Genomic DNA, 14638 nt, shown 5'->3' with positions numbered 1-14638 from the left:
ACAGCAAGCAGTGATAGTGCCCATGAAGGGGACCTTGTTGGGCCCGCCCCTTTCACGGTTATCGCTTCTCGGCCTTTTGGCTAAGATCAAGTGTAGTATCTGTTCTTATCAGTTTAATATCTGATACGTCCCCTATCTGGGGACCATATATTAAATGGATTTTTGAGAACGGGGGCCGATTTCGAAGCTTGCTTCCGTCGCCCTATGCATTGACCCGATATGGCAGTATCTTCGGGTACAGTGCACCACCCCCTTACAGGGTTAAAAAGAAAGATTCCTACTTTCATTGCTACCTGCTTGCTGGCTAGCCAGCTAGCCAGCCCTGTGGGCCTTGCTGCTGCTGCTGCAGCCAAAAAACAAAAGGTGGTGCTGCTGCTGCTTCTGCTGCTTCTGCTTCTGCTTGTGTCTGGCCGCTGTTGGAGCGTCCAGGCACAGGACTTCTGCTGCTGCTGACTAAATGGCCTCCTTAATTGGATCATTTGAGTAGCCAGCACACCTGTGCAGGTAGGGCATGACATGATAGGCAGCTGCCTTGATAGCGGGTGGGTGCTGAATGTTCCTAATTGACAAAATAAGATTAATGCTTATGAAGAAATATAAAATCTCATCCCTTCCCCAATATCGCGCCACACCCCTACCCCTTAATTCCCTGGTTGAACTTGATGGACATATGTCTTTTTTCGACCGTACTAACTATGTAACTATGTAACATAACATGGGGGGGGTCTCCTGGCTGTTCACACAGGTGTGTCATTGCTGTACATTGACCATGCATTGCTTCTGTGGTATTGCAAAGGCAAAGACAAATGCTTCCAGCCATCCATTGCACTAATGGATTGGTCATCAGCTGGCTGTCTATGTCCCGCATCAATATAGACCAAAGTACAGAGGGTTAGGCTATGCTATTGTGCACCTACCTGATGCATCAGAAGGTGCGAGGCCCTTGCTAAATTCTGTGCACAGACTTTGAGATCTATACTTTAGACTGTATCTAAACCTGCTCCAACATGGACTGACATTCTGGCCTACTTTCAGCCGATGCGACTTGTCTGTCGCTGAACAGTCGCTTTTTATGTATTCAGCACCTATGTATAATGTTGTAAAAATGCTCTAGAAGCTAAAGTCGCAGAAATGTCACACATATTTGGCCTGCAACTTTCTGTGCGACAAATTCAGACAGGAAAAATCAGTATAAATCCTTAGAAAATTATCCCCCAGTGTCTCCATCTGCTGGCGGTATTGAATAAGCATTGCTGCACTGATGGGGTATGCATTAGACGAAAAAAAAGAAGAAAAAGAAGAATAATACGCCCAGAAAAGAGGCGAAAAGGAGAAAAACGTAAAAAAACGTGAAAAAAAAGTAAGAGGAAGAGAAGGGAAAAAAAGGTGGAAATGGGTTTAAAAGTGATTTCGGCGGAGAAATATATATATATATATATATATATATATATATATATATATACGCGCACACACACACATATATATAAACGTATTCTCCGTTGAGATATTGCAGCCGCTGCTGTGTCCAGGCCCAGGAGCCTTAGCACTGTGCTGTGATGTCACTCAATACCACTGACATCACTAGGTGTAAACAACATCTCTCCTTTGCTGTGTATGTGACTATGGAGCTGTTTGGTGATGTCGTCTATTATGGCCTTCATAGAAGCAACAGGAGATTGTTGCATCCATCTAGAACCCTCAGAACTACAGTGCTATGATGTCACTCACTTCCACAGGCCTTGCAGAGTGTAAACAACAACAACCCAGCTTTGTTGTGTATGTAACCATAGGGATTTGTGATGTCACCTAGAACCTTCACAGCAGCGACAGCTTTATGAGGAGCATCAGCACTGCTCTGCCTGAGCAGAACCATCACCGCCATAGGTTGTCAAATAACCCGGATTTAACCCACACAGGTAAGTCCAATGGGGTGCAGGCATGTCCTCTATGCTTACAGCTTCCCGTGGGTGTTGGTTTGATACCGTTTGGGGACAGCCAAGGAGGCATCTGCAGGCAACAAAGGTAGGTGTGTGCTTGTGTGTGTGTTTCCTATGCAGATCCTAAGCCCAGTGTCACATGCAAGTAGGAGGAGTAAGAAGGGTTCCTGGCAAATCCGGGTTATGGATTGCATTTAAAAAGGCCCCGTGGGAGTGCAATGGGCCCCTGTCTTGCTGCTTAGCAATAATGGTATGGGTTTAGGTTCTGCTGTGTGTACTGGTGGTTGACTGCCCCCCAGCCCAGAGTGTGCATGGAAAATTGTCTGGCAGCCTCCCTGACAGCAAGCAGTGATAGTGCCCATGAAGGGGACCTTGTTGGGCCCGCCCCTTTCACGGTTATCGCTTCTCGGCCTTTTGGCTAAGATCAAGTGTAGTATCTGTTCTTATCAGTTTAATATCTGATACGTCCCCTATCTGGGGACCATATATTAAATGGATTTTTGAGAACGGGGGCCGATTTCGAAGCTTGCTTCCGTCGCCCTATGCATTGACCCGATATGGCAGTATCTTCGGGTACAGTGCACCACCCCCTTACAGGGTTAAAAAGAAAGATTCCTACTTTCATTGCTACCTGCTTGCTGGCTAGCCAGCTAGCCAGCCCTGTGGGCCTTGCTGCTGCTGCTGCAGCCAAAAAACAAAAGGTGGTGCTGCTGCTGCTTCTGCTGCTTCTGCTTCTGCTTGTGTCTGGCCGCTGTTGGAGCATCCAGGCACAGGACTTCTGCTGCTGCTGACTAAATGGCCTCCTTAATTGGATCATTTGAGTAGCCAGCACACCTGTGCAGGTAGGGCATGACATGATAGGCAGCTGCCTTGATAGCGGGTGGGTGCTGAATGTTCCTAATTGACAAAATAAGATTAATGCTTATGAAGAAATATAAAATCTCATCCCTTCCCCAATATCGCGCCACACCCCTACCCCTTAATTCCCTGGTTGAACTTGATGGACATATGTCTTTTTTCGACCGTACTAACTATGTAACTATGTAACATAACATGGGGGGGGTCTCCTGGCTGTTCACACAGGTGTGTCATTGCTGTACATTGACCATGCATTGCTTCTGTGGTATTGCAAAGGCAAAGACAAATGCTTCCAGCCATCCATTGCACTAATGGATTGGTCATCAGCTGGCTGTCTATGTCCCGCATCAATATAGACCAAAGTACAGAGGGTTAGGCTATGCTATTGTGCACCTACCTGATGCATCAGAAGGTGCGAGGCCCTTGCTAAATTCTGTGCACAGACTTTGAGATCTATACTTTAGACTGTATCTAAACCTGCTCCAACATGGACTGACATTCTGGCCTACTTTCAGCCGATGCGACTTGTCTGTCGCTGAACAGTCGCTTTTTATGTATTCAGCACCTATGTATAATGTTGTAAAAATGCTCTAGAAGCTAAAGTCGCAGAAATGTCACACATATTTGGCCTGCAACTTTCTGTGCGACAAATTCAGACAGGAAAAATCAGTATAAATCCTTAGAAAATTATCCCCCAGTGTCTCCATCTGCTGGCGGTATTGAATAAGCATTGCTGCACTGATGGGGTATGCATTAGACGAAAAAAAAGAAGAAAAAGAAGAATAATACGCCCAGAAAAGAGGCGAAAAGGAGAAAAACGTAAAAAAACGTGAAAAAAAAGTAAGAGGAAGAGAAGGGAAAAAAAGGTGGAAATGGGTTTAAAAGTGATTTCGGCGGAGAAATATATATATATATATATATATATAATCCAAAAGAAACAGCACCCCTTAAAAAAGAACGTATGCCAACGTATGCCAACATCTTTATGTCGCAATTTGAAGAACGTTACGTCTATGTGTCCCACCACTCCAGGTTTATCCTGGAGTGGTGGAGATACATAGACGATGTATTCTTGATTTGGACTGGAACACTGACTGATTTATTATCTTTCCAGGACTACCTTAATGAACAGGACCCAGACATTCGCTTCACTTTGACCCACTCTTATGTTTCGGTGAGCTTTCTGGATGTGTTAGTGACGATACAGGGAAACCATTTGACTACAGATCTCTATGTAAAAGATACTGATTGCAATACACTGCTAAGATTCGATAGTTGTCACCCCAGATCCATGGTGAACTCCTTGCCCTATAGCCAATTGCTGAGGGCAAGGAGGGTCACGGATTCGGAAGAAAAATACGATAAGGCCCTGGACAGAATGGTTCAAAATTTCAAGAATAGGGGATACCCTGTGGGATTAATAGTGAGACAAAAGGACAGAATTGACAGGACACAAAGGGGACTCATGTCGGGACAGAGTAGGATACCTACAAATCCCCGTATAGCGTTTGTCTCCACGTACAATGATCTTTCCCCTGAGATTGGCAGAATTGTTAGGAAACACTGGAATTTACTTGAGGGATATACACATAGTCCAGAATTGAAGTCACCTCCCATTATGGCCTATAGGAGACCTACCAACTTGAAAGATAAGTTGGTAAAAGCGGATATGTCTACCAAAAGGAGTGGCCAACAGTACCTTACCACTTTTAGAAGGGGAAGCTTCCCCTGTCGATCCTGTACCAACTGTGGACTTATGGCAAAGGGTGAGTCCTTTTGTCATCCGTCCACAGGACAAGTTTTCCCCATCAGACAATATCTTACATGTAGCACGTCTTTTGTCGTCTATGTCTTGTGGTGCCCGTGTGGTCTCCTGTATGCGGGGGAGACCACATGGGACCTCAAGACTAGACTGAACCAACACAGATACTCAATTCGTAAGAATAAACTTGACCTCCCGGTGTCTAAGCACTTTACAGATCTTGCACATAGTGAAAGGGACCTGAGATTCATGGTCTTAGACCATGTACCCCCTTTGAAAAGAGGGGGTGACAGGCAGGGACGTCTGAAAAGACTTGAACTTAAGTGGATTTATATTCTTAATTCTTTGAGACCTTATGGTTTAAATGTTGATTTCAAAATTTCACATAGGGTGTTAGGCAGGTAATAAGTCCTGGACATTCTCTGAGTTGTGTTACATGTAAACCGGTGTATACAACACAAGTGATATGACTATTAAGATTTTTGGAATATTTCCTTTTAGAAAATATTATTAACCTTGTTCTTTCTCTTTCTTCTTTTTTGCAGTAACCGGAGGGGACTATTGTCACTCACGTTTATATAAAAATGTTCCGTTTATTCATTTACAATAAATAACACTTAATCTAGTTATTGTTTGATATATATATATTTTTTGTCGGAAGTCGGGGATGTATATTACATATGTGTTATCCATTAATTTTGATATACACATCATATATGTAGTACACCATATTATTATACACAATTTTATTTAGTATCTTGTTTATTTATTTAATTTTTATTATTTTTTTCATTTTTTTTCATTTTTTTTCATTTTTTATTTTAATTTTTATTTCTATTCCTTATTTTTTTATCCCATATTATTTATATTTTTTTCATTATATTTTCTTTTAGTATTATTTTTCAATTATTTATTTGTTTTATTTTTATTTTATTATTTTTTTATTATTTTTTTATTTTTTTAATTGTGCTGTTGCCAACAGCTATGGGATGAGTCATATCTGGACGCAGTTCCAATAATCTAATTACAGTCCCCCTCTTTAACCTAGGAGTAGGACATATGTGGTGGAATAGAGAGCTGGTTGCAGTGGTGACCTCAGACTATGGCTACCACTGGATGCCGTGCTCCAGCGGATCAGAGTGTGGACACTTCATTGTGCCCGCTACTCGGGTCTGCAGCCACACGTCTCAATGTATATGTGGGATCTGTATGAATATTTGAAATAACTAGACCGTCCCATTCTCATTTTGATTAATTTTATTAATTTTACTATTTAATTTTATTTTGGTTCATTTTTTTCTTATCTTTATATTTTTTCTTATCTTTATATTTTTTCACTTACTATTTGATCACATGACACATTACCATGGTGACCGGGACGCCAGATGAGCTGATAGGTATGAGAACGAGGCCTGGAACACTGCGCGCGTGCGCAGTAGGAGACGGAGCTCCTGATATGAGAGCGAGGCTTGGAACACCACGAGAATGCGCAGTAGGGCCGACGCTCTCAGTACATACATGGTCACCATGACTACATGTTAGATACATCCCCTGACTTCCGCTATAGTACTTGGGCGCACATGCGCATTCGCTTTTCACCCACGCTTACATTCTCCATTATGGCGGTGAGTGATCCCCAGATCCGTTACTGCAAATATTGTTTTTTAATGATTTTTTAATTCTCACACATCTGTTCTGAATAGGTGATCAGAACCTTATTAGGGATTTTATATGATTTTGGGATTCACGTCTATATTTATATAATATATTGAATATAGATATATTTGACACTTATTTTTACACTTGTTTATGTGATGTACTGTTTGAATTTTGTACACTTTATATTGATTTTGTACTTTTTTCACTAAATTGGATTTGTAATTGTATAGCCCATAAAATGGGTCCTTTTGTTCACTTGTGTTATGCTTGAGAAAGACCAGGAGAGCTGGTTGAAACGTCGCTGTAACTTTCACCTGTTTATGGAATAAAACTTCACTTTTTTCATCAACTTGGATTGTGTGCTGCGGAATTCTACTAATTTATATATATATATATATATATATATATATATATATATATATACGCGCACACACACACATATATATAAACGTATTCTCCGTTGAGATATTGCAGCCGCTGCTGTGTCCAGGCCCAGGAGCCTTAGCACTGTGCTGTGATGTCACTCAATACCACTGACATCACTAGGTGTAAACAACATCTCTCCTTTGCTGTGTATGTGACTATGGAGCTGTTTGGTGATGTCGTCTATTATGGCCTTCATAGAAGCAACAGGAGATTGTTGCATCCATCTAGAACCCTCAGAACTACAGTGCTATGATGTCACTCACTTCCACAGGCCTTGCAGAGTGTAAACAACAACAACCCAGCTTTGTTGTGTATGTAACCATAGGGATTTGTGATGTCACCTAGAACCTTCACAGCAGCGACAGCTTTATGAGGAGCATCAGCACTGCTCTGCCTGAGCAGAACCATCACCGCCATAGGTTGTCAAATAACCCGGATTTAACCCACACAGGTAAGTCCAATGGGGTGCAGGCATGTCCTCTATGCTTACAGCTTCCCGTGGGTGTTGGTTTGATACCGTTTGGGGACAGCCAAGGAGGCATCTGCAGGCAACAAAGGTAGGTGTGTGCTTGTGTGTGTGTTTCCTATGCAGATCCTAAGCCCAGTGTCACATGCAAGTAGGAGGAGTAAGAAGGGTTCCTGGCAAATCCGGGTTATGGATTGCATTTAAAAAGGCCCCGTGGGAGTGCAATGGGCCCCTGTCTTGCTGCTTAGCAATAATGGTATGGGTTTAGGTTCTGCTGTGTGTACTGGTGGTTGACTGCCCCCCAGCCCAGAGTGTGCATGGAAAATTGTCTGGCAGCCTCCCTGACAGCAAGCAGTGATAGTGCCCATGAAGGGGACCTTGTTGGGCCCGCCCCTTTCACGGTTATCGCTTCTCGGCCTTTTGGCTAAGATCAAGTGTAGTATCTGTTCTTATCAGTTTAATATCTGATACGTCCCCTATCTGGGGACCATATATTAAATGGATTTTTGAGAACGGGGGCCGATTTCGAAGCTTGCTTCCGTCGCCCTATGCATTGACCCGATATGGCAGTATCTTCAGGTACAGTGCACCACCCCCTTACAGGGTTAAAAAGAAAGATTCCTACTTTCATTGCTACCTGCTTGCTGGCTAGCCAGCTAGCCAGCCCTGTGGGCCTTGCTGCTGCTGCTGCAGCCAAAAAACAAAAGGTGGTGCTGCTGCTGCTTCTGCTTCTGCTTGTGTCTGGCCGCTGTTGGAGCGTCCAGGCACAGGACTTCTGCTGCTGCTGACTAAATGGCCTCCTTAATTGGATCATTTGAGTAGCCAGCACACCTGTGCAGGTAGGGCATGACATGATAGGCAGCTGCCTTGATAGCGGGTGGGTGCTGAATGTTCCTAATTGACAAAATAAGATTAATGCTTATGAAGAAATATAAAATCTCATCCCTTCCCCAATATCGCGCCACACCCCTACCCCTTAATTCCCTGGTTGAACTTGATGGACATATGTCTTTTTTCGACCGTACTAACTATGTAACTATGTAACATAACATGGGGGGGGTCTCCTGGCTGTTCACACAGGTGTGTCATTGCTGTACATTGACCATGCATTGCTTCTGTGGTATTGCAAAGGCAAAGACAAATGCTTCCAGCCATCCATTGCACTAATGGATTGGTCATCAGCTGGCTGTCTATGTCCCGCATCAATATAGACCAAAGTACAGAGGGTTAGGCTATGCTATTGTGCACCTACCTGATGCATCAGAAGGTGCGAGGCCCTTGCTAAATTCTGTGCACAGACTTTGAGATCTATACTTTAGACTGTATCTAAACCTGCTCCAACATGGACTGACATTCTGGCCTACTTTCAGCCGATGCGACTTGTCTGTCGCTGAACAGTCGCTTTTTATGTATTCAGCACCTATGTATAATGTTGTAAAAATGCTCTAGAAGCTAAAGTCGCAGAAATGTCACACATATTTGGCCTGCAACTTTCTGTGCGACAAATTCAGACAGGAAAAATCAGTATAAATCCTTAGAAAATTATCCCCCAGTGTCTCCATCTGCTGGCGGTATTGAATAAGCATTGCTGCACTGATGGGGTATGCATTAGACGAAAAAAAAGAAGAAAAAGAAGAATAATACGCCCAGAAAAGAGGCGAAAAGGAGAAAAACGTAAAAAAACGTGAAAAAAAAGTAAGAGGAAGAGAAGGGAAAAAAAGGTGGAAATGGGTTTAAAAGTGATTTCGGCGGAGAAATATATATATATATATATATATATATATACGCGCACACACACACATATATATAAACGTATTCTCCGTTGAGATATTGCAGCCGCTGCTGTGTCCAGGCCCAGGAGCCTTAGCACTGTGCTGTGATGTCACTCAATACCACTGACATCACTAGGTGTAAACAACATCTCTCCTTTGCTGTGTATGTGACTATGGAGCTGTTTGGTGATGTCGTCTATTATGGCCTTCATAGAAGCAACAGGAGATTGTTGCATCCATCTAGAACCCTCAGAACTACAGTGCTATGATGTCACTCACTTCCACAGGCCTTGCAGAGTGTAAACAACAACAACCCAGCTTTGTTGTGTATGTAACCATAGGGATTTGTGATGTCACCTAGAACCTTCACAGCAGCGACAGCTTTATGAGGAGCATCAGCACTGCTCTGCCTGAGCAGAACCATCACCGCCATAGGTTGTCAAATAACCCGGATTTAACCCACACAGGTAAGTCCAATGGGGTGCAGGCATGTCCTCTATGCTTACAGCTTCCCGTGGGTGTTGGTTTGATACCGTTTGGGGACAGCCAAGGAGGCATCTGCAGGCAACAAAGGTAGGTGTGTGCTTGTGTGTGTGTTTCCTATGCAGATCCTAAGCCCAGTGTCACATGCAAGTAGGAGGAGTAAGAAGGGTTCCTGGCAAATCCGGGTTATGGATTGCATTTAAAAAGGCCCCGTGGGAGTGCAATGGGCCCCTGTCTTGCTGCTTAGCAATAATGGTATGGGTTTAGGTTCTGCTGTGTGTACTGGTGGTTGACTGCCCCCCAGCCCAGAGTGTGCATGGAAAATTGTCTGGCAGCCTCCCTGACAGCAAGCAGTGATAGTGCCCATGAAGGGGACCTTGTTGGGCCCGCCCCTTTCACGGTTATCGCTTCTCGGCCTTTTGGCTAAGATCAAGTGTAGTATCTGTTCTTATCAGTTTAATATCTGATACGTCCCCTATCTGGGGACCATATATTAAATGGATTTTTGAGAACGGGGGCCGATTTCGAAGCTTGCTTCCGTCGCCCTATGCATTGACCCGATATGGCAGTATCTTCGGGTACAGTGCACCACCCCCTTACAGGGTTAAAAAGAAAGATTCCTACTTTCATTGCTACCTGCTTGCTGGCTAGCCAGCTAGCCAGCCCTGTGGGCCTTGCTGCTGCTGCTGCAGCCAAAAAACAAAAGGTGGTGCTGCTGCTGCTTCTGCTGCTTCTGCTTCTGCTTGTGTCTGGCCGCTGTTGGAGCGTCCAGGCACAGGACTTCTGCTGCTGCTGACTAAATGGCCTCCTTAATTGGATCATTTGAGTAGCCAGCACACCTGTGCAGGTAGGGCATGACATGATAGGCAGCTGCCTTGATAGCGGGTGGGTGCTGAATGTTCCTAATTGACAAAATAAGATTAATGCTTATGAAGAAATATAAAATCTCATCCCTTCCCCAATATCGCGCCACACCCCTACCCCTTAATTCCCTGGTTGAACTTGATGGACATATGTCTTTTTTCGACCGTACTAACTATGTAACTATGTAACATAACATGGGGGGGGTCTCCTGGCTGTTCACACAGGTGTGTCATTGCTGTACATTGACCATGCATTGCTTCTGTGGTATTGCAAAGGCAAAGACAAATGCTTCCAGCCATCCATTGCACTAATGGATTGGTCATCAGCTGGCTGTCTATGTCCCGCATCAATATAGACCAAAGTACAGAGGGTTAGGCTATGCTATTGTGCACCTACCTGATGCATCAGAAGGTGCGAGGCCCTTGCTAAATTCTGTGCACAGACTTTGAGATCTATACTTTAGACTGTATCTAAACCTGCTCCAACATGGACTGACATTCTGGCCTACTTTCAGCCGATGCGACTTGTCTGTCGCTGAACAGTCGCTTTTTATGTATTCAGCACCTATGTATAATGTTGTAAAAATGCTCTAGAAGCTAAAGTCGCAGAAATGTCACACATATTTGGCCTGCAACTTTCTGTGTGACAAATTCAGACAGGAAAAATCAGTATAAATCCTTAGAAAATTATCCCCCAGTGTCTCCATCTGCTGGCGGTATTGAATAAGCATTGCTGCACTGATGGGGTATGCATTAGACGAAAAAAAAGAAGAAAAAGAAGAATAATACGCCCAGAAAAGAGGCGAAAAGGAGAAAAACGTAAAAAAACGTGAAAAAAAAGTAAGAGGAAGAGAAGGGAAAAAAAGGTGGAAATGGGTTTAAAAGTGATTTCGGCGGAGAAATATATATATATATATATATATATATATATATATATATACGCGCACACACACACATATATATAAACGTATTCTCCGTTGAGATATTGCAGCCGCTGCTGTGTCCAGGCCCAGGAGCCTTAGCACTGTGCTGTGATGTCACTCAATACCACTGACATCACTAGGTGTAAACAACATCTCTCCTTTGCTGTGTATGTGACTATGGAGCTGTTTGGTGATGTCGTCTATTATGGCCTTCATAGAAGCAACAGGAGATTGTTGCATCCATCTAGAACCCTCAGAACTACAGTGCTATGATGTCACTCACTTCCACAGGCCTTGCAGAGTGTAAACAACAACAACCCAGCTTTGTTGTGTATGTAACCATAGGGATTTGTGATGTCACCTAGAACCTTCACAGCAGCGACAGCTTTATGAGGAGCATCAGCACTGCTCTGCCTGAGCAGAACCATCACCGCCATAGGTTGTCAAATAACCCGGATTTAACCCACACAGGTAAGTCCAATGGGGTGCAGGCATGTCCTCTATGCTTACAGCTTCCCGTGGGTGTTGGTTTGATACCGTTTGGGGACAGCCAAGGAGGCATCTGCAGGCAACAAAGGTAGGTGTGTGCTTGTGTGTGTGTTTCCTATGCAGATCCTAAGCCCAGTGTCACATGCAAGTAGGAGGAGTAAGAAGGGTTCCTGGCAAATCCGGGTTATGGATTGCATTCAAAAAGGCCCCGTGGGAGTGCAATGAGCCCCTGTCTTGCTGCTTAGCAATAATGGTATGGGTTTAGGTTCTGCTGTGTGTACTGGTGGTTGACTGCCCCCCAGCCCAGAGTGTGCATGGAAAATTGTCTGGCAGCCTCCCTGACAGCAAGCAGTGATAGTGCCCATGAAGGGGACCTTGTTGGGCCCGCCCCTTTCACGGTTATCGCTTCTCGGCCTTTTGGCTAAGATCAAGTGTAGTATCTGTTCTTATCAGTTTAATATCTGATACGTCCCCTATCTGGGGACCATATATTAAATGGATTTTTGAGAACGGGGGCCGATTTCGAAGCTTGCTTCCGTCGCCCTATGCATTGACCCGATATGGCAGTATCTTCGGGTACAGTGCACCACCCCCTTACAGGGTTAAAAAGAAAGATTCCTACTTTCATTGCTACCTGCTTGCTGGCTAGCCAGCTAGCCAGCCCTGTGGGCCTTGCTGCTGCTGCTGCAGCCAAAAAACAAAAGGTGGTGCTGCTGCTGCTTCTGCTGCTTCTGCTTCTGCTTGTGTCTGGCCGCTGTTGGAGCGTCCAGGCACAGGACTTCTGCTGCTGCTGACTAAATGGCCTCCTTAATTGGATCATTTGAGTAGCCAGCACACCTGTGCAGGTAGGGCATGACATGATAGGCAGCTGCCTTGATAGCGGGTGGGTGCTGAATGTTCCTAATTGACAAAATAAGATTAATGCTTATGAAGAAATATAAAATCTCATCCCTTCCCCAATATCGCGCCACACCCCTACCCCTTAATTCCCTGGTTGAACTTGATGGACATATGTCTTTTTTCGACCGTACTAACTATGTAACTATGTAACATAACATGGGGGGGGTCTCCTGGCTGTTCACACAGGTGTGTCATTGCTGTACATTGACCATGCATTGCTTCTGTGGTATTGCAAAGGCAAAGACAAATGCTTCCAGCCATCCATTGCACTAATGGATTGGTCATCAGCTGGCTGTCTATGTCCCGCATCAATATAGACCAAAGTACAGAGGGTTAGGCTATGCTATTGTGCACCTACCTGATGCATCAGAAGGTGCGAGGCCCTTGCTAAATTCTGTGCACAGACTTTGAGATCTATACTTTAGACTGTATCTAAACCTGCTCCAACATGGACTGACATTCTGGCCTACTTTCAGCCGATGCGACTTGTCTGTCGCTGAACAGTCGCTTTTTATGTATTCAGCACCTATGTATAATGTTGTAAAAATGCTCTAGAAGCTAAAGTCGCAGAAATGTCACACATATTTGGCCTGCAACTTTCTGTGCGACAAATTCAGACAGGAAAAATCAGTATAAATCCTTAGAAAATTATCCCCCAGTGTCTCCATCTGCTGGCGGTATTGAATAAGCATTGCTGCACTGATGGGGTATGCATTAGACGAAAAAAAAGAAGAAAAAGAAGAATAATACGCCCAGAAAAGAGGCGAAAAGGAGAAAAACGTAAAAAAACGTGAAAAAAAAGTAAGAGGAAGAGAAGGGAAAAAAAGGTGGAAATGGGTTTAAAAGTGATTTCGGCGGAGAAATATATATATATATATATATATATATATATATATATATATATATACGCGCACACACACACATATATATAAACGTATTCTCCGTTGAGATATTGCAGCCGCTGCTGTGTCCAGGCCCAGGAGCCTTAGCACTGTGCTGTGATGTCACTCAATACCACTGACATCACTAGGTGTAAACAACATCTCTCCTTTGCTGTGTATGTGACTATGGAGCTGTTTGGTGATGTCGTCTATTATGGCCTTCATAGAAGCAACAGGAGATTGTTGCATCCATCTAGAACCCTCAGAACTACAGTGCTATGATGTCACTCACTTCCACAGGCCTTGCAGAGTGTAAACAACAACAACCCAGCTTTGTTGTGTATGTAACCATAGGGATTTGTGATGTCACCTAGAACCTTCACAGCAGCGACAGCTTTATGAGGAGCATCAGCACTGCTCTGCCTGAGCAGAACCATCACCGCCATAGGTTGTCAAATAACCCGGATTTAACCCACACAGGTAAGTCCAATGGGGTGCAGGCATGTCCTCTATGCTTACAGCTTCCCGTGGGTGTTGGTTTGATACCGTTTGGGGACAGCCAAGGAGGCATCTGCAGGCAACAAAGGTAGGTGTGTGCTTGTGTGTGTGTTTCCTATGCAGATCCTAAGCCCAGTGTCACATGCAAGTAGGAGGAGTAAGAAGGGTTCCTGGCAAATCCGGGTTATGGATTGCATTTAAAAAGGCCCCGTGGGAGTGCAATGGGCCCCTGTCTTGCTGCTTAGCAATAATGGTATGGGTTTAGGTTCTGCTGTGTGTACTGGTGGTTGACTGCCCCCCAGCCCAGAGTGTGCATGGAAAATTGTCTGGCAGCCTCCCTGACAGCAAGCAGTGATAGTGCCCATGAAGGGGACCTTGTTGGGCCCGCCCCTTTCACGGTTATCGCTTCTCGGCCTTTTGGCTAAGATCAAGTGTAGTATCTGTTCTTATCAGTTTAATATCTGATACGTCCCCTATCTGGGGACCATATATTAAATGGATTTTTGAGAACGGGGGCCGATTTCGAAGCTTGCTTCCGTCGCCCTATGCATTGACCCGATATGGCAGTATCTTCGGGTACAGTGCACCACCCCCTTACAGGGTTAAAAAGAAAGATTCCTACTTTCATTGCTACCTGCTTGCTGGCTAGCCAGCTAGCCAGCCCTGTGGGCCTTGCTGCTGCTGCTGCAGCCAAAAAACAAAAGGTGGTGCTGCTGCTGCT

At 44.4% G+C, this 14638-nt stretch overlaps 6 non-coding genes across 6 annotated transcripts; all 6 read left to right on the top strand.

Annotated features, from left to right (window-relative positions):
• The first annotated feature begins 60 nt into the window (after positions 1 to 60).
• On the top strand, positions 61 to 251 carry LOC130331103 (U2 spliceosomal RNA). Its single transcript, XR_008874069.1, has one exon. It is a non-coding gene; the product is annotated as a U2 spliceosomal RNA (small nuclear RNA).
• Positions 252 to 2335: 2084 nt separating this feature from the next.
• On the top strand, positions 2336 to 2526 carry LOC130331091 (U2 spliceosomal RNA). The gene has a single exon (XR_008874058.1). It is a non-coding gene; the product is annotated as a U2 spliceosomal RNA (small nuclear RNA).
• Positions 2527 to 7512: 4986 nt separating this feature from the next.
• LOC130331118 (U2 spliceosomal RNA) lies at positions 7513 to 7703 on the top strand. The gene has a single exon (XR_008874083.1). It is a non-coding gene; the product is annotated as a U2 spliceosomal RNA (small nuclear RNA).
• A 2063-nt stretch (positions 7704 to 9766) lies between these two features.
• LOC130331079 (U2 spliceosomal RNA) lies at positions 9767 to 9957 on the top strand. The gene has a single exon (XR_008874047.1). It is a non-coding gene; the product is annotated as a U2 spliceosomal RNA (small nuclear RNA).
• Positions 9958 to 12039: 2082 nt separating this feature from the next.
• LOC130331067 (U2 spliceosomal RNA) lies at positions 12040 to 12230 on the top strand. Its single transcript, XR_008874036.1, has one exon. It is a non-coding gene; the product is annotated as a U2 spliceosomal RNA (small nuclear RNA).
• Positions 12231 to 14318: 2088 nt separating this feature from the next.
• Positions 14319 to 14509, top strand: LOC130331054 (U2 spliceosomal RNA). The gene has a single exon (XR_008874025.1). It is a non-coding gene; the product is annotated as a U2 spliceosomal RNA (small nuclear RNA).
• Positions 14510 to 14638: the final 129 nt, after the last annotated feature.

The sequence above is a fragment of the Hyla sarda genome, unplaced genomic scaffold, assembly GCF_029499605.1.
Source record: "Hyla sarda isolate aHylSar1 unplaced genomic scaffold, aHylSar1.hap1 scaffold_346, whole genome shotgun sequence".
In the NCBI taxonomy this organism is placed as follows: Eukaryota; Metazoa; Chordata; class Amphibia; order Anura; family Hylidae; genus Hyla; species Hyla sarda.
Note: the sequence above shows the minus strand (reverse complement) of the source record. Positions and strands in the feature narration are given on the sequence as shown.